The sequence below is a fragment of the Equus asinus genome, chromosome 30 (genome assembly GCF_041296235.1).
Source record: "Equus asinus isolate D_3611 breed Donkey chromosome 30, EquAss-T2T_v2, whole genome shotgun sequence".
Taxonomy (NCBI): domain Eukaryota; kingdom Metazoa; phylum Chordata; class Mammalia; order Perissodactyla; family Equidae; genus Equus; species Equus asinus.
The window spans coordinates 2790995-2818887 of record NC_091819.1 but is presented as its reverse complement, the minus strand read 5'-3'; the positions used below and the strand labels follow the sequence as shown (position 1 = coordinate 2818887).

Below are 27893 nucleotides of genomic sequence, written 5' to 3'. Positions count from 1 at the left end.
TCTGCTGAATTTTATCACCACAAAGTATTGAAGATTTTTGTAAGCAAAGACTTGTCTGATAGGATTTTATAATCGTTACTTACGCACCAAAATGCTTCAACTGGATTAAAGAGTTAAATGGACAATAACAATATCGAATATTTATTTGCATAGCACCTTCTATGTGTTTCAAAGTATCTTACATATACTGTCACTTAATCCCCATGTCAACTCGATGAAGTAGGTAACAATATAGTCATTTCTGTTTTACTAGTGAAGAAACTGAGGCACACAGGGGTTAAGGATCTTGTTCAAGGCCCACAGCCTATAATGCCAAGTGGAGATTTGAACTGTGCACACAGCTCCAGAGCTCACATGATTAATCACCGTGTCATATCGCCTGGGAGTACGGGATTTTTCCAAACTTGCCACGAGGAAAGATGATGTAAGCCTTAAAAACAAAAAAGAAGGTTTTGATATGTGGATTCATCTACTTAGAAATGAAAACTGTTCTTATTCCAGAAAACAGCATACAAGTAATTTAAAAGGCAAATAAAATCTGGGGAAAGTACTTTTAACATTCATGACATATCAGCTAATATCCTTTCTATATAGAGCTCTTTAAGTAAGAAAAGATCAATACCAGAAAAGAAAAATAGGCAAAGGACATGAATGTACAATGCAAAAAGAATAAATACAAATTGCCAACAAAATTTGAAAGTACCTTCAAACTCTTGGCTGTTGAATAAATACAAATCAAAACAACAAAATAATTTTTTTTTGCCTATAAAACTTACGTTATTTTTAGGGGCTGGCCCAGTGGTGTAGTGGTTATGTTTGCACACTCCACTTTGGCGGCCCAAGGTTTGAAGGTTCGGATCCTGGGCTCAGACCTATGCACGGCCCGTCAAGCCATGCTATGGCGGTGTCCCAAAAAATGGAGGAAGACCGGCACAGGTGTTAACTCAGGACTGATCTTCCTCAGCAAAAAAAAAACAAAAAACATTTTTTTTACGCTAATATTTTTACTAAGGCAGCTCATGGGAATATAATAAACTGGCACGATCTTGCTTGGAATTTTTTTTTCAGTGACCACCTGGAAAGGTAAAAGTAATCATTTATAGATATAGAAAAATACTGATAATTATGAAAATCTTGATAATTATTGAAACTGGCTGACAGGTATGGGAGCTCATTGCATTAGACTCAACTTTTGCTTTATCAATTTTTTTCATATTAAAAATACTTTTAAGAAAATTTTTTTAATTTAAAAACATTGAATTCTTTTTATGCAACAACTCAAAAAGTTTTTGTACAAGATTACTCATCTTAGCCTTACTTATAACAGCCAAAAAAATCACCAAAAATACATTTCTAACAACAGAAACTTGTTTTTAAAATAGTGCCAGATCAACACGATGGAATATTAAACAAACATCAAAAAAAAAACATATTTAGAAAGAATGTTCCATAACATGAGAAAACATTCCTGGTAAAACATCAAGAAGAAACAAAAGGAAGCTACAAGATTTTATGTTTTCCAAAAATATATTTATGTCCTCAAAAAGGCCAAAAGAAAAAGAATTCTCATATTATACACAGATTTTTCTTTGACGGTGGAGTGATATTTTTTTTTAATTTTTTACACTCTTAAAAATATTTTCCACATTTTTCTGCAATGTTCACGTAGCGATGCTACAACGAGGGGTCAATGTAATCTAAGCGTTGAAGACAGAAAATAAAGAGCAAGAAAGGGAATCACAAAGGTAAAAATTAATTAATCCTATCTGAATCCGTTGAGTTGACTTTCCTGAAAACTCTCAAGAGAGGTGCACCGTGGACGTGACAACATCATGAGATGCACCACTCACCGCTCACAGCTCCCGAAAAGACTCTTCTCTTTATCAAGACCCAGAATTTTACAAGTACTGGCATTTGACTGAACAGAAAGCCTTTCAGGCTCCAAGTTCAAATGACTCAGGGGGCTGCCATCTGAAAACCACATGCGAAGCTCAGGCAGGAGAAGAGTTGTCATTTGGGCCACAGACGATGGATGAGCCTCCACCCTTCCCAGCTCTGAGGTCCACAGAGAGCGCGGGCTGGCAGCACCCGTGTGAGCCCGGCTGGCTTTTCCCCATGAGCATGCTGCCCGATCACAGAACGCTGTGTCTGGAGGACGGAGACGTTATAAACAACAAAAATATATATTTTTTAATGTTTGTAATTGTTTTTAATTTGTAAAATTACAGAAAAATTATTAAAAATTTATAACTATTTTTCAGTTTTTTATTATCTGTCCAACACACTAAAAGCAAGCTCCACGAAGGGAGGAATCTTGCTCGTTTTTGTTTTTCTGTTTTTTTAAGCTCAAGTGACTAGGACAACCCGTGGTACATTATTTCTAATTTAATAATCATCTTTTTTTTTTTTTAAAGATTGGCTAACAATTGTTGAGCTAATTGTTAGCCAATCTTCTTTTTTTCTGCTTTTTCTCCCCAAATCCCCCCAGTACATAATTGGATATTTTAGTTGTGGGTCCATCTAGTTGTGGCATGTGGGATGCCACTTTAATGTGGCCTGATGAGTGGCACCATGTCCGCGCCCAGGATCCGAACCTGTGAAACCCTGGGCCACCAAATCGGAGTGGCGAACTTAACCACTCGGCCATGGGGCCAGCCCCTAATAATCAGCCTTTTCTTTTTTTAACAAAAATAATTTTGACAGCCAACGATAGAAATAATCATTCCTCATTTTATTTCATTAGTATCAACTCCCACCCTTTTTTTTTCCCTTAATGTTCTCTCAAAATAGAAAATCTGCATGCCCCAGCTCAGCAAGTTAGACAATCTACTTTTTTCTATGGCCAGCAATTGAACGGTCAGAGTTTAAAGGTAGGCAAGATGGCTGCGGTTTCCTGATGAATACTCTGCTTTTCCAGATGGAAGAAATTAGAGAAAATTCAACAGAATGTCAAAATGTTTATAGGAAATATGAGATGAGAGAATTGTGTGATACAGAACAGAGAGACAAAATAAACGAATTTAGTCCTTTGCCACCTCTTAGGTCTCGTTAGAAGTCCCCTAACTGCCTGCACTATGTGTCTGAATTTCCTCAACCAGGCGCAGAGTCAAGACGAACCAAAAGCATATACAGAAAGGTGAGGGAAACCTTGTTGTGGATGATGGAAAGCCTGGTGCCTTCCTTTGTCCTGCACATCCGGGTGTTGGGTGCCCACAGACTGACTTTGCATCATCTTGCCGAGTGTATGACTGTCCCTGCCCAGGTGGCAGGAACTACAAGCCTGTAACCTGCTCTGTAGCGTCCAACATCACATATGTGACTGGCTAACAAACAGGACTTGGTGATGGGGGATCCATCATGACTGAGGGGATGTATTTTAAAGCACGTTTGAAAGGTGACAGCTCAGTTGACAAATAATAGAAATGCAATTTTTAGGATTCAACTATTCAAATTATTTCCAAGAGTGTGGTTTTAAAGAAGCAGAGATGAGAGTTTAAATCAGAGATGAAAAGTCAAATACTTCACATCTTTCTCCCTACGGTGTGCATTTAAAAATTTTGACCTTGGTTCTCTCAATTTAATTTTTTTCTTTTCTTTGCTGAGGAAGATTTGCCCTGAGCTAACATCCATGCCAATCTTCTGCTACTTTTTAGTATGTGGGCCACCAGCACAGCATGGCCACTAACAGAGCAGTGTAGGTCCATGCCCAGGAACCAAACCCAGGCCGCTGGAAGTGGAGCACACTGAACTTAACCATTAGGACACCAGGGCTGGCCCTCTCAATTTAAATTTTTAAAAGAAAGAAACCAGGGCCAGCCTGGTGGCATAGTGGTTAAGTTTATGCATTCCACTTCGGCAGCCCAGGGTTTGTGGGTTCAGATCATGGACACAGACCTACACATCTCTCACCAAGCCATATTGTCGTGGCATCCCACATATAAAATAGAGGAAGATTGGCACAGATGTTAGCTTAGTGCCAATCTTCCTCACCAAGAAAAAAAGAAGGAAACCTATATAGGTCTCTTACTTGCTTGTTCTTTTTTTTTAACCTTTCTTTTTCTCAAACAGACTTCATTTTTTTTGAGCAGTTTTAGGTTCACAGCAAAATTGAGTGGAAGGTACAGAGATTTCCCATATAACCCCTACTTCATACATGCACTGACTCCCCCATTATCAATATTCCCCACTAGATTGTACATTTGTTACAACTGATGAACCTACATTGACACATCATTATCACCCAGAGTCCATCGTTTACATTAGGGTTCACTTGTGATGTTACACATCTGATGGGTTTAGACAAATATATATCCACGTGAATCCACCATGATAGCATTATACAGAGTAGTTTCACGACCCTAAAAGTGCTCTGTGCTTTGCCTCTCTTGTGTTCTTTTTTTTTTTTTTGGACTCTTTTGTGTTCTTAAAAGTCCAAATGAACCCTTCATTGTCGTCCTACTCAACAAACACATAAGGGCAAAATTCCCAATGCATCTACAATGATGTCTGGCATTCAAATTCAAACAGCTATTAAATAAGATTACTAAGTGAATAAACTTAGTTTTTCTTTAGTCATTTAGGGAAAGAGTCTGGCATTCAAGGCTGTTCATAATCAGACTCAGTTTCCCCCCCAACCTCGTCTACACCAGCCTGTCTTGTTCACTCACTGCTCCTCCAGCACATTTTGCTCCTCCATGTCCCTTCATCCTTCTTTAGGCCACTTCTCACCTGAACGCTCTCCATTCTTCACCTCATCACCCATCCATCCTTCAAGACTCACTTGTTTCCCATCTCACCCAGGAAGCTGCTATGGATCCCCCGCCCGACAGTAACTTTCCCTGCTCTGAATGCTCACTCAGTCACTGTTCTGTCATTTATGTGGCTTCGATTTATATGCTGGTTTTTACTGCTTGTTAAATTCTCATATGTGTAGGTCTTGCCTCCCCAACTGAATTGTAAACAGTTAAAACACAAGGGCTCTGTTCTCCCCTTAAGAGAAAGCATAGTTCCATGCACAGAGATGCAGCTCACTAAATTCTTTGCATTTTTGACTAAAAGCATCAACCCAAGTCCGTGGTGTGTCCACCACAGGAAAAGTAGGTATAGTCAGAAGACCATAAAGACCATCTCTTTATGCCTCAATTGAACTAGAACAGAACCATAAACCTGGACCAGTTTCATTCACTATGGCGAATCCACATTTCTCTCCCAGCAAAGCATCCCAACTATTCTTGAGCACACTGATTCCACCTGAACTAGATGTTCAAATGGCCCACAGCTAACCGGGCCAGCCTTTCCCCAAACTCCACATCCAGCTGGTTCACCATATTCCTCCACGGGTCACTGGAATTGTATATGACAAATTATTAGCACTAGGCTACATTTCCTCTGAAACCAACCTGCCCTGATACTCCCAGTCCTTCTGGAAGATAAAGTACTTTTAAAATATTTTTGGACAAACAAATAGATTTTCAGCATAATCTCTCATGGAGTTCTATAGATGTGAAAACAATTATAACATAAAAGGGCTCAATTGAGAAGGGTGTGTTTGTATAATGAGGATAACCTCTCTTGGTTGACTTAAGGCAATTTTCTGCTTAAAAGCTCTTTTAGTGCTGTTGTAAGAAACCTCCCCTCCCCTTTACTTTTTCAAGCCCATCCCTTAGAAGAAAAGAAAATATGGTTGGTGATCATTAGCCAGTTTTATTTTATTTGCTAAGATAAGATTTACAGCTTTCAAGTAAGACTAAACTCTTGTGCACTACCCACAATTACCTCGGGACACAGAAGATGGTGACCAAGTTTCTTTGTAAATGCTGGACTCTCCCAAGACAGTGAAAATTCCTGGACGCCACCTGCCCCAGTGACCTCAAAGAAATGGTCAAATCACAGCTCATTACTGATTAGAACAGTCACATAACAGAAGGTAACGTGTGGAAAATAAGTTATCATGAGACAATGGAAAAGGAAAGATTACTTTTAAATGGTGTTGGGCTAACTAGACAACTCTGTGGGCAGGAAAAAGGAGGCAAAACAATGACTTATATTCACGCATAAAGGCAAACACCACATCAACTAGTTCTTAAATCATTAAAAACTAGCAAATAGGTCTTTGGAAGAGTGATAATAATATGTTCTTCAGATTTGACACAATAGAAGAAAATGTGAAAGAAAAGATACCTGGATCAAATAAGATAAAATATTTAAATTTCTATACAATAAAAAATTCAAGATTGGAGGAAAATCAGTATAAATGTCAAACAAACAGTGTTATCAATAGCTCTTCTTAAGGGTTAAGGATAACAAAATGCCAAAAAACAAAAGGATGGAAGATGGAAAGAGCCACACAAAAGAAAATGAAAAGTATAAAACAGCACGTGAAAGAAGGATTCAACTTGTTATTGGTTAAGGAAATAATACTAATAAATACTAATAACAGCAGTAATAACGATTAACAGTTATGGGCTAGGAACTGGGCTCAACATTTTGCAGGGGTTCTCTTATTTCATCTTCACAACAAACCTAAGTGGATACCTGCTCCTTCCCATTTTACAGACAATGAAACTGAGGCTTAGCAATGTTAGTAACTTATCCAAAGTCACATAACTAGCATTTGGTTAAATAGCAATGTGAACCCAAGCAGTGTGATTACAGATCTTCATATACTCAGGATACCTATTTACAACTGATTATCTGTAACGTGGACAGATGGTGGTGGGGCCAGCCAGCTGACAGGTTGACCAGGACAAACCGATATGACTCCTAGGAAAGAAATGGCCACATGTATTAAGCCGGAACGATGCTCACACATCTGTACTGATTATCTCGTTTCTTAGCAATTCATCCTAAAAAAATAATCCAAAAGAAGAAAAAAAGTTAATTTCACAAAGATGTCTACTGCATATTAACTCAAAATAGTAAACAGTTGGAAACCACCATTTTCAGGAAGATGGAAATTATTAAGTAAATGCTAAAATACAAGGTAATACTTAAAGATAGATAAGTATTCTTTGTACAATATTCACTATAATTACAATGATCTAAAATGCAAATGAAGATTGAAAGGGAATACAGGAAAAATGGAAACATCTATACTTGGATGTTTCACAAGCATCTCAAACTAAATGTGTCCAAGCTGAACTTAGAATCTTTATCCGAATTTTGTGGGGGGAAAAAGTCCACATAAAAAAATTCTAATCCTTTCCATAGAAACACAGATAAGTATGATCTTACGTTCTAGTCATCCTTCTTGTTTGATTTGAGCCAATGTATTTAGAAAGGTCGCACAAAATGTGTTAAATTTAAGCAAAACGCCTAGTAACAATTCTCATCCGGTCTGAGTCCAGTTTTGGATCCTTAACGTGAGCATAATATATATGTGTCTATCCAATGTATCGATCCACGCTATGCTCCCTTGTTCACATTCTGGTATCTTGATCCTGGAATCCCTTATTCTAACATCTTGATTCATCTTCAGCATCAGAATTTATCCATTCCTTTAAAATAATATTAAGTGTGAAATGGAATGTAATACATTATCTGACTACTTTAGCTACGTTCTCCCTCCAGAGTAAAAGCAGCACGTTCCAACGGAACTTTCCGCAGTGACGGAAATGTCCTGTACTAGCATCGTCCGTTACAGTAGCCACTAGCCAGGCAGGGCTGTAAAGCTCTTGAAACGTGGCTAGTGCAACCGAGGAAATAAATCTAACTTCAACTAATTTAAAAATTTAAGTAGCTAATGGCTACTGTATTGGACAGTACACATTTAGAGAATCCTTATCAATGGCTAGATTGATTACTTGTTATCTTTTTATACTTGAGCTTCTCATCTCTGGAACCAGAAAAGTCATCTTTAATATCAGACAAACACATGTTAAAATGACCTCAGTTCCCATTTCAGAGACAAGCAGCAATTGCTTGAACCAAGGTCCCCGGAGCAAATTAATGATATCCCACAGATACGCTGACTTCAGTTTCATCACGTCAGTTGATTCGTTCATTCCAAGGGAAGCCTAGTAATTTAGAAGGTAGCATCAAATTGAAAACTTAGACAGAATGCTTTGGGATGATCAACGGCAATATATAGAGCTAACTTTAGTGTGAAATTAGTACTGCCAACTTCCCCCTCTCCACCTCACCACCAAAACCACCATCTGCACTTCACTACGGGCCACGCACCGCACTTAAATCGAGACAGTGGTTTGCATAAGATTGGCGCAGATCTGAATGTTCTCTGGAGAAACCCAGTGCTCTGCAACAACTATAATTTAGTCTTGCCAGCACGATTGCGTCCTGGCCAATGGTAGCAAGAGTCTTCACATTGGCCCAGTATGTCAGAAAGGCTTGTTGTCTCCAGCTATCCCTTCTGCCCTTTCACTGTAAATAAAATCTTCACTTTTAACTAGATATGTGATCATTACAAAACAAAATATATTTCCCAGCCACCTTTACCACCACGTGGCTGTGTATCTAAGATCTGACCGGTGGGATATAAGCAAAAACAGTGTGTGCAAACTCCTGGATAAGAGCAGGCTCTGATTCACCCTGAACTTTCTTTCTGCTGGGTGGAATGTGGCCATGATGGTCAGAGCTAAAGCAGGTGTCTTAGACAGTATGAAAGGCACTTCTGGAAAGAAAGAAGAACCCTGGGTCTTTGACGTTCATGGACCTGCCATACCGGATCTGGATTACCTATGTTTATGTGAGAGAGAAATAAACTGCTGTCTCGTTTGGCATAGTGGAGCCAAATCCTAACTAGTACCGTCATTCCACTGGACTCAAAAAAGCTGTTGCAGTTCTCAGGAGCTTCTTTAGGATTATCGTCAACGTAGGAGGCATCTTTATCATCACCAGAAGAAACTATAGTAATGCCTGTTCTAGGAGAGCCATAGTAACAAACTCTGCATTAATAAAATTGGAAAAGCTGCTTCTGACTTCCTGAAGTCCCTCTGGAAGGCAGCACAATGGGAATCGAAGAGATGCAATGCAGAGCAAAGCTATTTTCTGGCTTACAGGATGGCAATTCTGGGAATTCCAAGTCTCGTTGAATGCAACATGAGGACTTTGCCCTGGAAGCAGCCTTTGATGTGTAAATATTCTTGAGGAACTGAGACCAACCCAGGCAAACCCCAAAGAGGGGGAAACAGGTGGCCCACTGGCTGGAAGCCTGCCTCTCAAGTTGGTACATCCCCACAGACTCCACTGAGCTTCCCTCCTATCTACTTCCATCCCTCCCTCCTGACCAGAGGAACCAATGGCTCCTGGAGCTTGAGGCCAGTGGAAGAAAAGAGGAGACTGAGCATAACTGGAATTTCAATACACATCTGTTTACCATCTCCTACACTGGCTCCATCACAGAAGGGACTACGACTGGATTCTTTACTGAAGCATCCCCATGCTTCAAACAGTGTCTGCTCATGGTAGGAACTCATAAATGCTTTCTGAAATATTACTCATTGACTCATGAATTTTAACTCATGAATGAACGACTTAGGGTGGTGGGATTGTGTTATAACCTTTTTGCTTTTGTGATATTAAAACATTCTTCTTACAAGATTAAAATTGGAAGCTGGGATTCACTTGTGTAATGTTTTTCTAGATAAAGCAAACATTGCGAGAGAGAGATGACATTTTCATCCCATAAGCGTTTATTGAGTGGCTATTACTCACTGGGAACTGAATTGGGTGCAATGGCGGACACCGGCAAAAATAAGACGAAAAGTCCTTGCCCTCAAAGAGCCAGTCTGTGGTACAGGACGAAGGACATGTCCACCCAGAACTACTCCAGGGAAGCAGATGACAAGCTCTATGAAGGAGGCGGAGGGCTGACTTCTACCTTGAGGAGCTCAGGGTCTCCTGTGGGCTTCCCATCACCACACACCTCTCATTTCTGATTAACTTCCTGCTAACTTGCCCAAATCTCATACTGAACAGGAAAAATTCCTAGAGAATCAGGGTTTATGTTTTATCGACCATAGTATCTCCAAGACTAGTATACGGACTTAGCATAAGCACTTGATAAATATTGGTTAAATAAACAATGAAGGAACTGCAAGGCAACAAAAACCTTTTGTCACGAATCTTTGCCCTCCCTTTTTGGTGTATAGTCCTGGGTACTCCAGAGAACGAAGACCAAACAGGCCTATTAAAACCACTTTACATGTGAAAATTCCATAATGAACACGAACTCCAGTTGGACAAGAAGAGATGAAGCAATCCCATGAGGACTGTTTATGAGAGGATAAGAAAGAGTTAAACAGCAAGAAAATATCCCTCTGCGTGTCTCTCTGTGAGACAGAACCCAAAAGTTCAACTCAGCGCAAGCTTGCTCTGCCTGCAGATATAAATGTTCCCACGACGAGCCTTACGGTCAAAATGCAAGTATCTCCAAGACAGCAGAGGAGTCTCGGTGCTCCCCCCACAGGTGCCAGGCGGCAGTCTGAAGGCAAGATGGCGATTTCACCGCTCGATTCCATTTGACGTATATTTGTCTGCTGAATTTAGATTAAAGCAGAAAGAAGAGAAAGGTAAAAACAGCAACTAAACTGGTTCATTTTTTTTTTTTTTAAGATTTTATTTTTCCTTTCTCTCCCAAAGCCCCCCGGTCCATAGTTGTGTATTTTTAGTTGTGGGTCGTTCTAGTTGTGGCATGTAGGACGCTGCCTCACCGTGGCTTGATGAGCAGAGCCATGTCTGTGCCCAGGATTCGAACCAGCGAAACCATGGGCCACCAAAGCGGAGCGCGTGAACTCAACCACTCGGCCACGGGGCCGGCGCCATAAACTGGCTCATTTTTATGGATGTCAAAGGAGAGGGTGAGCCGCTGGGAAAGAGCCATCTTAAGGAACCAATTCTGTATGATCTTTAATTAAAACTAAGATGAGTAAAATTACGATGTTCATTTTCCACACGGGTTGATATTCCGTACTTATTATAAACTTATAAATCTTATTTCTTTTCTTAAAAATCACAAGACCTTGGGCCAGCCAGGGGCGCAGCGGTTAAGTGCGCATGTTCCGCTTCGGCGGCCCCGGGCTCGCCAGTTGAGATCCCGGGTGCGGACATGGCACCGCTTGGCACGCCATGCTGTGGCAGGCGTCCCATGTATAAAGTAGAGGAAGATGGGCAGGGATGTTAGCTCAGGGCCAGTCTTCCTCTGCAAAAAGAGGAGGATTGGCAGCAGAAGTTAGCTCAGGGCTAATCTTCCTCAAAAAAAAAAAAAAAAAAAATCACAAGACCAAGGGAGAGAGAATGATTTAGTGAAGGAATTAGAGGAGTATTTCCACGTAACATTCTTGGTCCTTCCCCAGTGGCTCTCTGTGACGTAAAAATCCACAAATCCCAGTCTTGGCAAGAGCTGCCTGCTGGAGTCTTGAAGACCCATCATTCATAACAGCAAGAGCTGCCCCTGACAATAGTTCTGACAAGAATAACTGTCCTGGGTGCTTTAAATAGATCCTTCTTAATCCATTTTAAATCCTGAAAGGTGGGGATTATCACCCCATTTTATAGATGAGGAAACTGAAGTTTCAGGGGGTTTAGAAATTTACCCAAGATCAGACAGTAAGTGCCAGAGTTAGGACTGAAATCTCGATCAGTGTGACTCCAAAACCCACGCTCTTTCCCCAACTTGACGTCATCAAGTAAAAACAGCATATACATGAGTAGCAACCAGCGTCCATGCAGCTGCCGGAGCAGATTTGGAAAATGGTAAGAATAATGTCAACCATGCTTACCAGTGGCATCTGTTGCATAAAACCTCGGTTGTTTCATAACCTGGGCCTGGGGAGCACCACAGGCATCCTGTGCTCTGCACTGTATCCTCTCCTCTCTCTCCCATCACGCACATGGTGATTCCCCCGAGCCATTCCCCCTGAATACATCCACACTCTTCAATCCACGAGTGATCGTGTCTAGTCCATCTTTGCACCCGTCACACTCAGTGCATTCACAAGGGGCTGCCTTGTCTTCTTCGTGTCTCAAAGAAAGAATGCGACATAAATGGAACCCCTCAAGCTCATGGGTATTATCATGTGTATCATGACTTCACATGCTGGTTTTCATACCAGCCTCTTCCTCCTATTGTTTCCAGCACCTGGAGACAGGTAACATTTATCGAGCACCACTGTATGCCATCACTCTGCTAAGTCCTTCACATTCGTTGTCCCGCATAATTCTCACCACAACTCCGTCACGTGAGCACTATTACAGACACCATTTCACAAATGAAGGAAGAAGGCTGAGAGAAGCTTAAGCGGTTGGGCTGCCATTGAAAGCCAGGCAATCCAAGCCCACACTCTTCCCCACCGTGCTGGACGGCGTAGACAGCTCCCCCCCCACGGTTTCCACCTACTCACATCCTAGCTAACCTTCAAGTCCCAGCTGGAGGTTCAAAGGCTGTTCAGCACTGACTCGCATCTCCTATTGCTCATTATTGTTTCATGTCCTTTACTCCCCTCAACCAGACTCTGAATTCCTTAAGGTTGGGACTCATCTCTCACACTGCACTACCCATAGCACTTGGATCAGTGATAAACACACAACAGGCACTCTACAGAATGCTTATGGGATCAATTGCCGCTTTTAAACACTCAGTGAAGGGCCAGCCCCATGGCCGAATGGTTAAGTTCACACGCTCTGCTTTGGCGGCCCAGGGTTTCACCAGTTCAGGTCCTGGGAGTGGACCCAGCACCACTCATCAGGCCATGCTGAGGTGGCATTCCACATGCCACAACTAGAAGGACCCACAACTAAAAATATACAACTATGTACTGGGGGCTTTGGGGAGAAGAAGGAAAAATTAAAAATCTCAACCACTCAGTGAGAGTTAACACTATCTTAAGGCAGGCAGAGCAGTGTGGTGAAATAAACCAGACGCCTGGGGGGCTGGCCCCATGGCCTAGTGGTTAAGTTTGGCGTGCTCCGTTTCGGTGGCCTGGGTTCAATTCCTGGGCACAGACCTACACCACTTGTCAGCAGCCATGCTGTGGTGGAGACCCACATACAAAATAGAGGAAGATGGGCACAGATGTTAGCTCGGGGTGAATCTTTCTCAATGAAAAGAGGAAGACTGGCACAGATGCCGGCTCAGGGTGAATCTTCCTCAGGGAAAAAAAAACAAATAGATGCCTGGGAGTGAAACTCTGGTTCTTACTAGTTGAGTAACTTGGGGAATTTATTTACTTTCTCTTGGACTCAATATCTTCATTTGCACATGATGTAGACACATGCCTCATTTGGGTTATTGTAAGGATTAAATCATTAAATGAGAAAATCATCTTAAATACTTAGCATATTGCCTACCAGCTGATGGTGCTCACTAATATAGCTCACAAAGACCCCCAAAGCCCATTGGTAATCATCAGGATAGGCTAGGTTATGCTGCAGTGACAAACAAGGTAGTAACCTTGGTGAGTTAACACAGGGGTGATGTATTTCTCGCTCACTCAAAGTCTCAGGGTCTGGGTGACTCTGTAGGGACAACAGTCTTCTCTGTAGCAGCTCAGCCATCTATGCTGAAAAAGCTTTGTCATCTGGTACCGTCTGGAAGACACAACCTCTCTGGTTCACGTGGAAAGGGAAAAGAGCTCTGGAGAGCCTCACTCTGACAACAAAATGTTACATCCCAGAAGTATCACACAATGGTCACTTCTGCTCACATGTTCTCGGCCAAAGACATTCACACACGTGGCCGCGCCCAGCTTCAAAGAGGGGGGGAAATGCTGTCTTCCTCTGTGCGTGGAAACGTCGGTAAACAGCCGCTATACCATATTGGGCAGGAAGTTAAATCATGGTGAATGAAGACTTGAAATGGAACATTCTGTCACAAGAGAGGAGGAGCAAACAGACTGAACTTTCCTACCTCTGAGCGAGCGCGAGGCCCTGAAATGTGAAGTGGGCATTTGGTTTGAGTCCCAGCTCGGGTCCTAACTGGGTGTGCCCTCATTGTGGCTCAGTTGATTGTTCTGTGTTTTGTTTCCCCGTCCATAAGAAGGGCGGGCCATGTAGATCCCACCTCCCATGTTTCACTACAGACCACATAGGTTTTAAAAACTTAAATGGAAATTGAATTTTAAGGGAAAATTTAGAGCAGATGAGTCAATTCATCTAATTGTCTTAAAGACTTTAGGATGACTTTTATTTATAAGAGTAGAAAACAAAAGTGAAATAAAGAGAAGGGAAAAAAAACCCAGATGCCTGATTCAACTGGCAAGTTCCCCTGCTGTTATTTGATGAGGTTGAACAGTAACGGTAGTGAGAGGCGCATGCTCTGAGCTCCTTCCTTCAGCTCTGCCACAGTCCAGATTCCCCTCCCTGGAACAACCGTGCCCACCTGAAGTGCTTTTATGCTCGCTACTCCGTCATTGAGCTCCTCTGGTCTTCCCTGCCGCCTCTGCGGGGGGTCTACGGGATCAGAAATGGAACCAGAAAGCTTTCCTGTGGGTCATTTCCTGCAACTTCCAAGCAGCAAGAACTTCACTGCTAACACAAAATAGACCCTGAAAAGACCTGATCTCCTCTCACCACGTGGCTTCATGTGTCTTAAGGCTGACACTTAGTGGATACGCCACAGATAAAGATCCCACCCTGGACAAAGTTATAAGGAAACCAAGGGTAGGACAAGTCTTATATCCACCTTCAGCCTCCCCCATACCCCACCTTCTCCCGGAGAGTGTTCTTCCTACCAAGTGAAGCTCGGGTCCTGGAACCAGACCACCTGATGACTAGCTTTGTCATTTCCTAGCTGTGTGACCTTAGGCAAGTTGCTTAGCATCTCTGGGCTTTAGTTTCCTCACATGTAAAATAGGGTAATAAGAGTGCTTACTTCACGGGGATGTTGTGATGCTGTAAGGGTTAACTGAGCTAACACTTTTGAACTATGTCTGGCATATAGTAATGATCGAGAAATGTCCACTCTCACAATGATCAATAATAATTAATGATAATAATAATAATGATGATGATGATGATGATGATATAAAGAGTACTTTAACCTGATCTGCCATCCTGGTGCTTTGTACCATTGAAAATCTGCCTTCCCAGCATTGCCTACAGACTAAAATCATAATGGGTTGGTGTGTTGTCCCACTGACTTTTAAGTAGGTCCAATTATTTGTTAACTCCTAAAAGAGGCAAGGAAACTCAGGCACTATGGCAGATCGGTGAAGAAAGATCCAGAAACAAACAGCTTTTTCTGTGTCCCTTGACAAAAAAAAAAGTCATTTTTCGGTGATTTTGACACTAACCAGGTAACTAAAGAACTCTGCTTCAGCAACTTATCAATTAATACCATCAGGGAAATACTTCAAAACCTGAAACTTATATTTTCTCAAATTACAAAGGAGATCAATTCAAATTCCAGTCCTATTGAATGTGAGGCCCTGGGCAGGAGAGAGGGGGCAAAGAATTACGGGTCACAGTCCTTTTCCTTGAGAGAGTCACAGACAGCACAGGCTTTCTCAAGGAATTCAATTTTAAATATACAAGAATACATAACAACTCAATAAAGTTGGGGAAAAAGAATAAACAACAATACAAAACACCAACCAAAAAGAATGGCACATTATGTAATTAATTGCTAAATGAGAGGCACCGACAATAAATTTGTCAAATATTGATGAAGCTGATTAAATAATTTAATCAAAAGCAGCCCGTGTATTTGTGAATCCGAGAACTGACTCTAGTGAGGTCAGGATCGGGACCAAGTCACTGTGGCTTTTGCTGACTGCTGGGGCTGGATCATGCTGAACCATCACTTAGTCTCATTCTGGTTCTATTTCTTGATCCGAAAATTGAGGCCAGCAGGTTAAACCAGCCTAGAGACAGATTCTGAAAAATAATTAATCTACCAGAAGGACAGGAAAAGGCTCTCCTAATGGTACAGAGGAAAGAAATTTACACCATGGCATGAGTTCAAGTGATTCCAAGCAGGATGTGGAAATTAAGCCTCATTAAAATAGCAAAAAGTAGAGAGTACGGAAGACCCCAAATGGGCTCCCGCGTTACTAATGATATTTCATGAGCAATTTAAGTAAGTTTCACCACTCTGATGGGCTGGTCCTTTTATTGTGCATGAAACATTATTAAAATGAATTAAGCGCTTAGGCATGGGGGATTGTACAGTTTTCTGAAAAGCTGCCTCTTTTTGGGATCGTTGCTCAATTAAAAATAGAAGAGAAAATTCATAGAGATAATTATGAATCTAAGGGGGTAGGATTTTGGTCACTCTCTTCGGTCTTTTATATCTCTCAAAAAAACAATATATCTTTTGTAGCTTGTAACTTTCCCAAGGCTCACCGGGAAGAGCCCTGAAAATAGATACTTAACATCAAATTGTGCCTTAATGGACACTAAGTATTGGCAACGATTGGGGCTTTACTCAATGAATACAAAATATTGCCACAATTTAACTTTACTAACTCAGCCAAACCAACTTTAGAAAACCTTAAGTTCCCCAGGGACACTGGAATATCAGCTAAACAGAGTTATCTGACATGGTCAGGTCAAGGCAAATTATCTGCTCATTCTAGGGGCATCCTAACCATCAACTCCCAGTTCTTAATAACCTAATTCAACCTGAATCCTTTTCTTTTTTTCCTCTAAGCAACCAGCGGAAGCCTATATAATTCTCATCTTATAAAAAGAATTCATTTAAAGGTTTGAAAGTTAATGGTTAAACCCATTGTTTGTGGTTCCATGAATACAGGTCACAATAGTAACAAGCCTTTAGACAGAAGGTACATAAAGAGGTAGTGAGCAGTTCAGGACCTTATTACAACATGTCTGTCAAACCCAGAGGAACAAACAATGTGTCTGATTGATTTAAAAAAAAAAAAAAACAAAAAGGTCTGGCAGACAGCTCTCACCGTGCCATTAGCCCCAAACCTTGCCCAAATTACAACTGGAAGTTGAAGCAAAAGCTTTCCTAACTCAACTCCCCAGGATCAGCTCCCTTTAGGGCAAAACTCTCAGTTACATTCAAGATTCTCATCTTTCCTCCCACAGGTTCAGCTGCTGGTGACCCAGAAGTGTCAATGCATAAACAGTCGTCCAAAGGATGGACAGACCTATGGAGAAAAAACAAGACCCACTCACCCTGCCCCCAACAACACACAACATAAAAGCTTCCTTTCACTTTAAACACTCCTGTTTCAGCCATTCTCTCATCTTCTTATGGGAAAGGCCAGATACTAACACCACAAATGAACAATATGGATGACCCTCTGAGAATAGTTTAGCGGGAGGAATATAATTTCTGAGCTGTAATTTTTATTTCTCAAACTAATATCACATCTAACATCTCTCAATACCAATTATTTGAACTCTTCGAAGCCCATAGGGAATATGAGGGTGGCTCGTATCACATTGTATTGTCGTCTCCCATGTGACGATGATGACCTGCTCTCATCCCCAGCACCACGTCCAGCGGGCCCTTCAAGGTGCTGGTAAACGCGTGTGCCATGAACACTTGCAGGAGACACTGGCGTACACACAGCTAGTCAGAGATTTCAGTTTAACGAGACAAAGCACCTATCAATATTTTAGATTCTAACAGATAAAGGGAATGCAATTGGAAACCATGGAAGGTTAATTAAAAGACTATGTGAGGCAATTCCGACAATCGCATTGAAGATTCATAAAGCCCACACTACTGAACAATAAAAATTGGATGTGGAAGTTGTGTAAGCTTTTATAAATATTTTCATATGTCTAGATGGTATGAAAGAGGTCTGCATTCATGCTTATTTATGTGAAGAATTATCTTACTATACTTTCAGAGCCAAAGGAATTATAAAGCAGAGATCTAAGAGTAAGTAATTGGTATATCGGAACATACTTAAATTTTATTTTTCATACTGACTGAGTCCTGACCAAATGGAAAAGGAACTAACTTGCTTAGGAAATACCAAACCAGCCCCTCCTCCTCTAAAAACAACTCTCTTCGAGTGCTATGAGTTCCTTGAGGGCAAGGATGCTGTCTTAGGCTTCTACTGTATTTCCCATAGAACCTGCCAATATGTTATAGATGCTTAAGAACACTTTGATAATATAAGCTGTGTGATCAGTCCACTATATTTGAAAATATGAGTCATATCCCCTTCTATAACCACATATCATTATCTAAATGTTTGGAGTTTCCCTAAATATGAATAAAATGAGTAAATAGAAGAGAATTTAATCTCCTTTAAAATATGGAGATTTTCATCGTGACGCTCTTTGAGGTGATAAACTATGAGAATTGCTGGTCAGGGGGATGCTGGTGCAGATGCTGCCATGACATTTGTGCATCTTGGCTTCAGTTGTGTTTGCAGCCCCGTGCACAATGCCAGGCACACAGCAGGTACCCGGAAATAGGACTTCACACCAAAGAGTAAATATCTAAATATTAGCAGCTGGATCATTAGTTCTTCTAAATTGAAAACTTTTCTTTTAAGGATTTCAACTTCTCTCTTTTGCCTACTTTTGCCACTAAAATATCCCAAGGCTACCAAATTCTGTCATTTAAAAAAAAAAAACCCTCCATCACTAGAGAAAAGTGAGCTAGAATCTGATGAGTGGTGTGAAACTCCAGGAGAAAAGAATTCAGAAACATCTGGAAGAGGAAGATGCAAGGAGCTTCTTGTATTTTGTCAAAACTATGAAACAGTGGTAGAGAGAGAGAAGAAATAGAGGGTTTTTTGTCTTCATTATTCTTTCAAGCCTTTCATTTTAAAATAAATCCAAAATGACCATTTTATGAACAAATTTAAATATGCCTGATACACTTGTCTGTTTCTAAAGTATCAAAAAGTCTTTGAGCTTAAGATTCTAAATATACATACTACTATGCCCGTTTATCTAAGATGATAGGCTTTTTTCTTTTTATATTGCTCAAAGTGCTTATTCTCCAATAGCTTAAAAATTCCCCATGCTTTATCTCTTTCTGTCTTTTGACTAATCAGGTCAAAAATCAAGATTTTGAAAAGACTGATGCACAGGCTGCTGGAGATGCTCTTGGGCTCGGCTCTCTCTTCTTGGATGGGCAAAAAAAAAATGGCAACTGGCCACCTGCAGCTTGGCCCTACCTCAGAGAGAAGATGGGCCTCACTGTTACCAGTCCCAGGGGCCAAGAGACTCCCTTGGCTCCTGGTCTTCTCTTGTTTATGGTTTCTTTTCATAATAGAAAAAGGAAAAGGAGGAATCTTAAACCTAGCGTAACCAAATGGGACACTCTGCTAATCTCCTGATAAAATGATTTGGGGACTTTGGGACTATGAAGCTATCTTCAACAAATCAGAGAGGTCTTTGCTGATACTCAGCAGACTCAAACAAGATTCAAGTCAGAGGTACAAAAATGATGCTGCTATGAAGAAAAACGTTGGGCAGTTTAAATGTATTGTTGGTACAGCAGGATTTTATTCTAATGTGGCAGTTCTGGCATAACAGATTTGAGGGGAGTTGTTTACTTTTTGAAAGATGTTAGGAGAGGACGTACATTCACTGGGTTTCAGATGTGAAATGAGGGAAGAGAATAACCAAGTTCTCAACATCAAGCCAGTGTAAAAATGCAGCCAGATCAATTTCAGGCTGTGGGCTTTCCAGGTGGCGAGGATGGCTTCGCTGGGAGGCCAGCAACCTGTGGGTGGGCTTACCCAGGATCAGAGAGGTGGCTGAGCCTCGCCATCCCCCTGGGGTCAACACTTACACAATCTCAGCCCAGCCATCGATCTGCTACTCTGACTTTCACAACACAACCATTCATACCTGAGTTTTCCCATCTCATGAAGTGGAGGTAATAATATCTGTCCTTTCCTCATGGTATAATAGGGGTGTAAGGGGATGGGAGGGGAATCTCGGCAATCTGAAGAAAGGTGTTCTTCAGCTTCCCCAGGACATCTCAGAAGAAAGTATATAAACACACATAGGGCAATCAACAAGTCACTCTGAGTGACATTAGGTGACGTTTTCATTTCAAAATTAAAAAGAAAAAAGAAAAGCAATGATAAAAATTAAACACTGGCTAGTTTTCAAAGTGACAGAATTTTAAAGTTCCAAGATAGTACTTTGTTTTTAATACATACATATGTATACACATGCACACACGTGTGTCTCCAGCTATAGAGTTAGATTTTAAGCTAAACCAAGAAGAATCAATTATTTAATGTAGATTACAAAAGCTGTAAAGAAAAATTCTCTACAGTTATAAAGTATAAACTTCTATATGGAATGTAGAAGAGTAATTACAAATTCCATGAAGGGCTCTCGAAGCATTTTCCTCTATCATCAATTTCAGCCATCTGATAAGGCAGATTTATAATTACAACCAGTTTTTACAGATGAGGTAACTGAAGTTGAACAAAAGAAAAAACATCATCAAAAAAAAAATTTCAAATTCAAGCTCTAGAAATCCTATTTCCTAGTGTTTGGGTGTAACCAAAGAATTTGTTTGCAAATTCACAGGTTTTTTGCAAATTCAATTAATGGTCTTCAGATGTTTAGCACATGGTTCCGAAAAGTTTTTAAAACTGTGTTTCTTTAAGAAGCTGCATGTGAAGCACATTTGAAATTATCTAATAAAACATTTAGAAAGTGTTAACATAATAGCCATTCCCGTAAAACTTCAAAAGTTGTCGACACAATAGGTCTTTTGTATCTCTTAGCGACTTTAGGACTAAGGCAGATCCTTGCAGTAATTCGAAATTGTCCAAACACCTTCCAGAACAATGACGGTCGTCCAACTGAGGCTTAAGAGGACGTACAAAGTATTGTGCATCCCTAAATTGGGCCAACTTTTTACTGATATCAAATAAGATAAAAGCAGGAATACCAATTTGTTATCAAATTGCACTGAAACCTATTCTTCAAGAAAATATTTTTAATCCCCTAAGTCACTTCACGTGTGCAAGCATTTCTCAATTTTTTGCCTTTTGTTTTCCACTTTTCAACTTGGGCAAATTTCACTTGTCTTCATTGATCAAATAATTAACGGACCGATACTTTCTATAGGAAATATAACATCAGCGCTGCAGATGGGAAATCGATGTATATAGTCCAGGTGCATGAGGCTGCCTTCTGTGCTCTGCCAATCTCATCTCATTCTCATAAATTGAGGCGAGGTCGGCAACATGGGTGACCCCCGCCCTACAAAAAAATCTTAATATCCATTGCCCCACTTCACCAGACCACTCTCCAATAATTCATTTTATTCCATATCACCTTTGCTATCAAAAGAAGGATGCAATGCAGCTTTTGCCAGAATAGCAATTCTCAGTATCCTTTCCAAGCAGACATTAGGGATTTTTTCTATCAATATATATGTAGGTTTAAGATGAATAAATGATGTTAGAATCAATTCCAATCAATATTTAATAATTTTCTAGCTCTAGTCAAAACCTTTCACCATGGAAGACCTGAGTGGTCTGCAAATGATGGGGAAAAGTGATAACTAACATTGTTGTTACTCTGTGGTAGGCTTTCAGTGTAACTCACTCATTTAATCCTTACAACCCCTTAGGACATAGGTACAAGTACTTTCCTTCTTACAGAAGAAGAAACTAAGGCCCAGAGGGGTTAAACGCTCAAGCATTCTAGACACACACACACACAGTTCTTACGTTCCACATTAGCATCCTCTTTCACACTTGGTACTAGGAAAGCACCTTCTTGGTGGACATCAGGGATAACGTCATCTAATATCCACCGAACACAAGCAAGAAGCTAAACTATGATGTAGTTCAGGTCCAAGGTCCACAGCTCTATTATTCTGACTCTCTGTTTCCCTCACAAACCCTAGGATGGTTGTGGGAGGACGTCATAAGTTCTTGGTATCTGCCCATTAATTTGATTTTAATAACACTGAAGGATGGAACTTAAAAAAAGTCAACTCAACTTCTGAAATGTTCTGTAGCTGCTGGGACCAGCCAGGTCATCCAGATATTAGCCACAGCACGACAGGATAACCTGGGGGCAAGGAGGCAGGACGTGACTCACGGTCGCCTTCCTTGTAGTTGAAAATTTTTCGAAATAAGGCCCAGTGGCTTCAGATTCATGGTTAGCAATCTTAAGCAACTGATTTGGATAGCTACTTTGTGTGTGTGAGTGAGTGAGCATAGAAAAGAGTTGGAGAGTGATGGAAAGTGGGAGAGAGAAAGAGGAGAACACACCACAGACCTGATATCCAAAACTGCCAGCTTCAAGTCAGATCAGCTGGTGAGTGGATATCAACATTGCAGACAGACTTTCCATTCTACAAAAGGAATACAAGTTTGCACTGAACCGCAAATACGGTGTTTTTATTTTGCTAAATTTGATTTACATCTGGATTTTTAAAAATCTATCAAATAAAGCAAAGTATGTCAATACTCGATTCCATTTACAAAAGTTTGATCAGCATTGTTTCCAAAGTTTTTGGAATAGCTGCCACAGGTCCCATGCTGGAGCCTGGTTTGACCATAGGTCATTCAGATACTAAGATTGACCTTTTCTAATTAAACATCTTTAGGATACAAGAATAAAAGGCCCACTTGTGTGTTTAAGGGTATTCTAGGAAAACAGTGACCTAACCACTCAAATACAATCTTCATTGCCTCTAGGGTTATTTATTATCAGAGAGCATACACACACACACACACACACACACACACACACACACACACAAACAAACATACAGTGTATGATTTCTAGCTCTATAGTTGTCACAGGCATTAACCAAAGGCTCTATTGGATTTCCAATTTAAACTTAGGGGATGTTGTGAGATGTGAAACAATCACCAAAAAAACAGTAGTGAGAAAACTAATGGTCAAAGAATTTTTTAACATCCTCCTGCACCAAGGTTAACTGAACCCACCTGATAAGGCAAAAACTTACCCAACTGGCATCTCTGGGAAGGTCCAGCCTCCTCAAAGAGGCAGGAGGTGTCACAGCAGTTGACTAATACGATGGAATCAGTTTCTTCCTTTTTCCACCTCTTCAACCTTTTGCAAGTTATACCACCTCAGTGGGCCTCAGTTCCTGATCTTTAAAATGGGAGTGACCATAATACTTCCTTCATAGGGCTGTTGAACAAATAAGTTAATTCATACAAAGTGCATCCAATGTGTCTGGACATAGTAATTGGTACTTAAATGTTTGCTAAGACTAGTGAGATAGAAGACAGGACAGGAATGCTCAAATGAGATCATTTATAGAAAAGCACCACATATATTTTGGTTCTACTGTCTGCCAGATTCCCCACGGATGTTCTGATGAGCCCACTCTTATTTTCTTCCGCACAATCTCTCTGTACCTCGTGAGAAAGACTGCCCGGGTCAATGACCTGGTGGCCATCCTCCCAGGTCTGCATTGCTGATGTACAATCCCAGGGGAAACAGGGAGTCTCCAAGTTTCTGCATGGCTTCAGGCTCCTTTTTGGTTCTCAGGTCCCCTGCCTCTTGCACATCTTCTCTTAATACAGTTGGGTAGGAAATGGTGGCTTGTTGAAAGGTGTGACCTCCAGCAAACCCACTTCTCTGATCTGCGTACACTTCTCCCGCCTCCTTGGATGTGAGTCTCCTTTCTGCCCCAGGCTGGTAAATCGCCCCACACAGACTGTTCCATTCTAACTTTGCGAACTCTATCTTGCCAACTTACCTGAAATTAAAGGCTGCCGAAATGACATAACTATCAAGAGGGCAGTAAAAGAACAAAATTTAAGGGATGTGGCAGTCAGCATTGATTGCTTACCCCAATCCATTTTCTCTTTCTTCCGTGCCAACAGAATCCTACCTTTTCTCCACTGGAAAAGTGACCCAATTGTGAGCTCAGCTCAAGGTTAAATCCTGAATACTCTAATCATGGCCATTCCAATCCTCTCCCCCATGGCTGGCTTAGGGATGGCCATGTGACCACAATCTCATCAGTGACATAAAAAAGGAATCCGTGGAGTGTTGTTGGGAGAATTTCTTTTCTGATGAAAAGACAGAAAACCGGGCACCCTCATTTCTTGCACTGGGCATTATTTTGGTGTCAGATTGTTTCCTGGAACTGCTGCGGCCACGTGGAAACAATGAAGGCCATCAGTGGACAAGTCAACACACTGGCAATGACAGGGATAGAAAGAATTGGTCCTGATCATGTCACCAAGCCATGAGCTGCCCCACCACTGACCCTCTTACGATGTGAGAGAGATTTTATTTTCCTTATTTTTGAAGCCATTTCAGTCCAGGCTTTCTATTACTCGTAGTCTAACCAAGCCAAGAGGAAAGCAATGTCTTCAAAAGGAAAATAAACTAAAGATGTTCCTGGAGAGAGACAGAGAAAGAGAGAGGAAGGACATGAGTTGCTTAATGATGGATTCAGGATATATTTTAATCCATTGTTTTCATTGTAAGAATGGCCTATACTTTGATTTTAAACATTTCCACAATAAACCTTGTACGGAAAATATTCAGTGCTGTACAGATGACAGAACTGTGGCCTTTATCCATGGTGAAGACCAAAATCACTTTAAATTTTTTGTCAAATGCCTCAAGTTTACCAGACAGCCAAATTGACAGCCAAGTCTGGCATCCATCCCACAATGCTTACCTTAGGCATTATTATGAAAAGAAAATCAATGTTAATTGTTCAAATCTGTAGCTCCCATTAACTGACACTCCAGATCTCTGACACTGTGATTAGCTGCAGACAAACCTAACCAACCCGGGAACTCCCCACTGAGACTGAATTTGGGAGAGAATGCAGGAGTGGCTTTACTTTTGATGAACTAAATGAAGGGGCAAACATTCCCCAAATCTTTCTCCAGTTGGGTAGCCTCTTTGCAAGAATCTGAAGTGCCATCCCATCAGAAATGAGAGCAAAGTTATGATAAGCCCCTAAAAATTGTATGTCCAACTTGGAATTGAGAACTCAGAGATGCAGAATGGGGGCCAGCAGGAACCTGTCGTTATTTGTGGTCCTGCTGCAATGACGCTATCCAAATGGATTGCCCCTGGACCATCTCTACAACTGTGATTAGAAAGCGTGGTGCCCTCAGTCTAAATGCTCAAATCTTTATGTCACAGAAGTCCTTTCCTTCCTGGACCCCTGGACTGCGGTTTTCTTGAAGCTCACATGTTTGGGGTTTTAGAAAATATATCCTCACGTGTTTTAACCTTTAACTCTTCAACCGTTGAAGCTTTACAGATTCATGTGTCTGTTTAAAAAACAGAATAGGTTTTGGTTTTGCAATTTACCTTGTTAGCATCTCCCTGCCTATTTCACCAGCATTGTGCTCCCCTTCCACCATTGAGTATAGGAAAATGCCACCTCTCGTCCTGGGTCTACTTATCCTCAATTTCCTTTTCTTTCCACTGATGACTCATAAACAATGAGATGACAGATGTGACTCTGCAGACAGTCCCAGGTTCACAACTATGGATGAAAAAGGACATGACCACTGAGTACCATTAGCTTAGTCCTCTGGAACCAGGCTCTTTCTGCCATCTCTCAGGGGACATTCTGACCTTCTTGACTCGGTTTCCTACTACAGGGCTTTGTCTCTTTACAAATCACCAGATAGCCACAAGAATGTCAAGAACCATATGCCAAACTATTAAAGGAGAAGAATTCTGAGAGCCAGGATGCCTGTGCAATTGACCACGGTGACTAACAGGACACACTTGACCTTATTTGACAAACAATGAAGGCAGGTCTGGTCCAAGCTCCAAAAAGGATTGAGGAAAACAGAGTGATGAGTGCCCAGACCCTAGAACCAGAAAGACTCATGAATCATGACTCTATTCCTTACCAGCTGATTGACCAGGAGCAAATAATTTAACTTCACAAATCCCTGGTTTTCTCATCCTTAAAATAGTCCTGGGGGATATTTCCCCCCTGGAGGAATTAATATCATTTACCAAATACAGGGTGCTTGAAATGATCAAATGAGACAATCTACATCAGAACTTAGCCCAGTGCCAGCCACATGGCAGGGACTCAAAATTTAGCTGTTGACTGCCAAGCAGAGTAGTTCAATCCTGCCCCCTACTAGCCAGGGAACCTCACTTGTGCCTCTCCTCCCCCAGTGATCAGCCCACTGGGTCACACCATAGGGATCCTCACCAATTTCACCCCTCCCATTATCTTCCCATTTTCCCTAACAGTTTAATCCCATTTCTCATGATCTTTTCCTTCCCTGTTCTCTCAAATAACCTTCCTCTTAGATCTTCCTTCTTGCTCCTATGCCTTCACCAGATATTTGCCAAGTGGCCATGATGTGTAAGCCATTGTGTCGGGTGCTGGAGACAGACAAATAAAGGACTCAAATCTTAGCCAACAAGTAAAAGAGAAAGTAAGCCATCACAGTACAAAGAGATAAGTCCTGTATACAATAAACATTATAGGTAATAATAGAGTATGTAATATATGATAGAGTTACATTCTGGGTACTGTCTGAGCACAGAGGAAGAACACTGACCAAGACTGGAGACCTGCCAAGACCCAGGAAAACTGGACTGAGGGTGATTATGAGTCAGATAGCTCGTTAGCTACTTGGAACATATTATTCAATATCCACCACACGGATATGAGGTGGACCTTGTCATCATTTAGAGGAGAAGACATGTTCATATGCTGCTGAGAGAGCTTCCTAAGAGCGAGCATGTATTGAGTACCTACTGTGCCCCGGGCTCAGCGATAAACAAATATATTTTAAGTCATTTTACTCTTCACAACTACCCAAACTACTACTGTCTTCACTTTACTGAGGCACAAAAATATTAAGTAAGTGGTCCATGGTCACACAGTTGGTAAGTGACAAGGCCAGAATTATTTAAATTAGCAAAATTAATTAATTAATACCAAACGTCCAACAGCAGGAGATGATAAGTTAAAAGGAGCCATCTGAAAGAATTGTAGCCAGAAATTAAAAACTATGTTTTTGAAAAAATATAATGGGATGGAAAAATGTAGATCATATAATGATAAATGTTTAAAAGGGCAGAATATGAAACAACCCACACAATATGATACCAATTTTGTCTACAGTGAAGTACTTAAGTACATAGGAAAAGACTAAAATACTTCAAAATGCTAATATCTCAAGATGTCAGGATTATAGGAAATTTGTGTATCTTTCCTTCATACTCATTTGCATTTTTGAAGTTATCGTAATCTCTTTATTTGTATCCATAGCCACATGTACATAGACTTTTATGTAAATGCATAAATGCGATCATATGCCTATATTTTGTTTTCTTTTTTGCTTGGTCCTCCCACTCACATAAGCATCTTGCTCTGCTCATGCAACAATGAGCACTTCACATGAATCCTTCCCAGCCATCCAGCAACGCCCTCCTTAGCTTTTTTTTAACGCTGTATTGTAGCCAATGAAATGGAGATACTATAATTGATTCAGCCATTCCCCAACTGTTGGCCATTCCCTCTGTTTGTATTTGTTTCTCTTTGTCTGCCACTACTGAAGAAATGATCCAAGGATATATCCTTAAACACGGGTCAGGCTCAGCTCCAGGAAAGTGTTTAGGTCACTGAGCACGCCTCAGCCCCTCACGCTTCCTTGGCTTTGTATGTGCTGCTTCCTCTCAGGAATACCCTCCATACTTGCCCTTACGAATGCTCAAAAACCATTTCCTCCAGGATCTTCCTCGCATCCTTCCCAAGATGGATTAGCAACCCCTGGGCACTGCCCAGCATCCTCTGGTAAACAACTGTCATCATTTGTCTCTGTCACCAACTTGAACCCCATGAAGTTGACTCCATATCCCCAGCACCAACTATAGGCTCCAGCACATTTTAGTTGATGGAACAAATGGATGGATGGACGGATGCACCAATGAAGAGATGGAGGAACAGAGGTATGAAACATTATGCCGTTTTGAGGAACTACAAGTAATTCTCTGTAGCTAGAGCATAGAATGAATGTGAAGGTATGGGA

The 27893-nt window shown here is 41.0% G+C and overlaps 1 long non-coding RNA gene across 2 annotated transcripts; it reads right to left on the bottom strand.

Moving 5' to 3' along the window:
- LOC106823562 (uncharacterized) lies at window positions 1-26174 on the bottom strand. 2 transcript variants are annotated; one of them, XR_011499396.1, is made up of 4 exons: window positions 6676-26174; window positions 5776-5868; window positions 1851-2148; window positions 1-430 (listed from the first exon to the last, which is right to left on the bottom strand). It is a non-coding gene; the product is annotated as an uncharacterized lncRNA (long non-coding RNA). The 2 variants fall into 2 exon arrangements; XR_011499395.1 differs by having other exon boundaries at window positions 5776-26171.
- Window positions 26175-27893: the final 1719 nt, after the last annotated feature.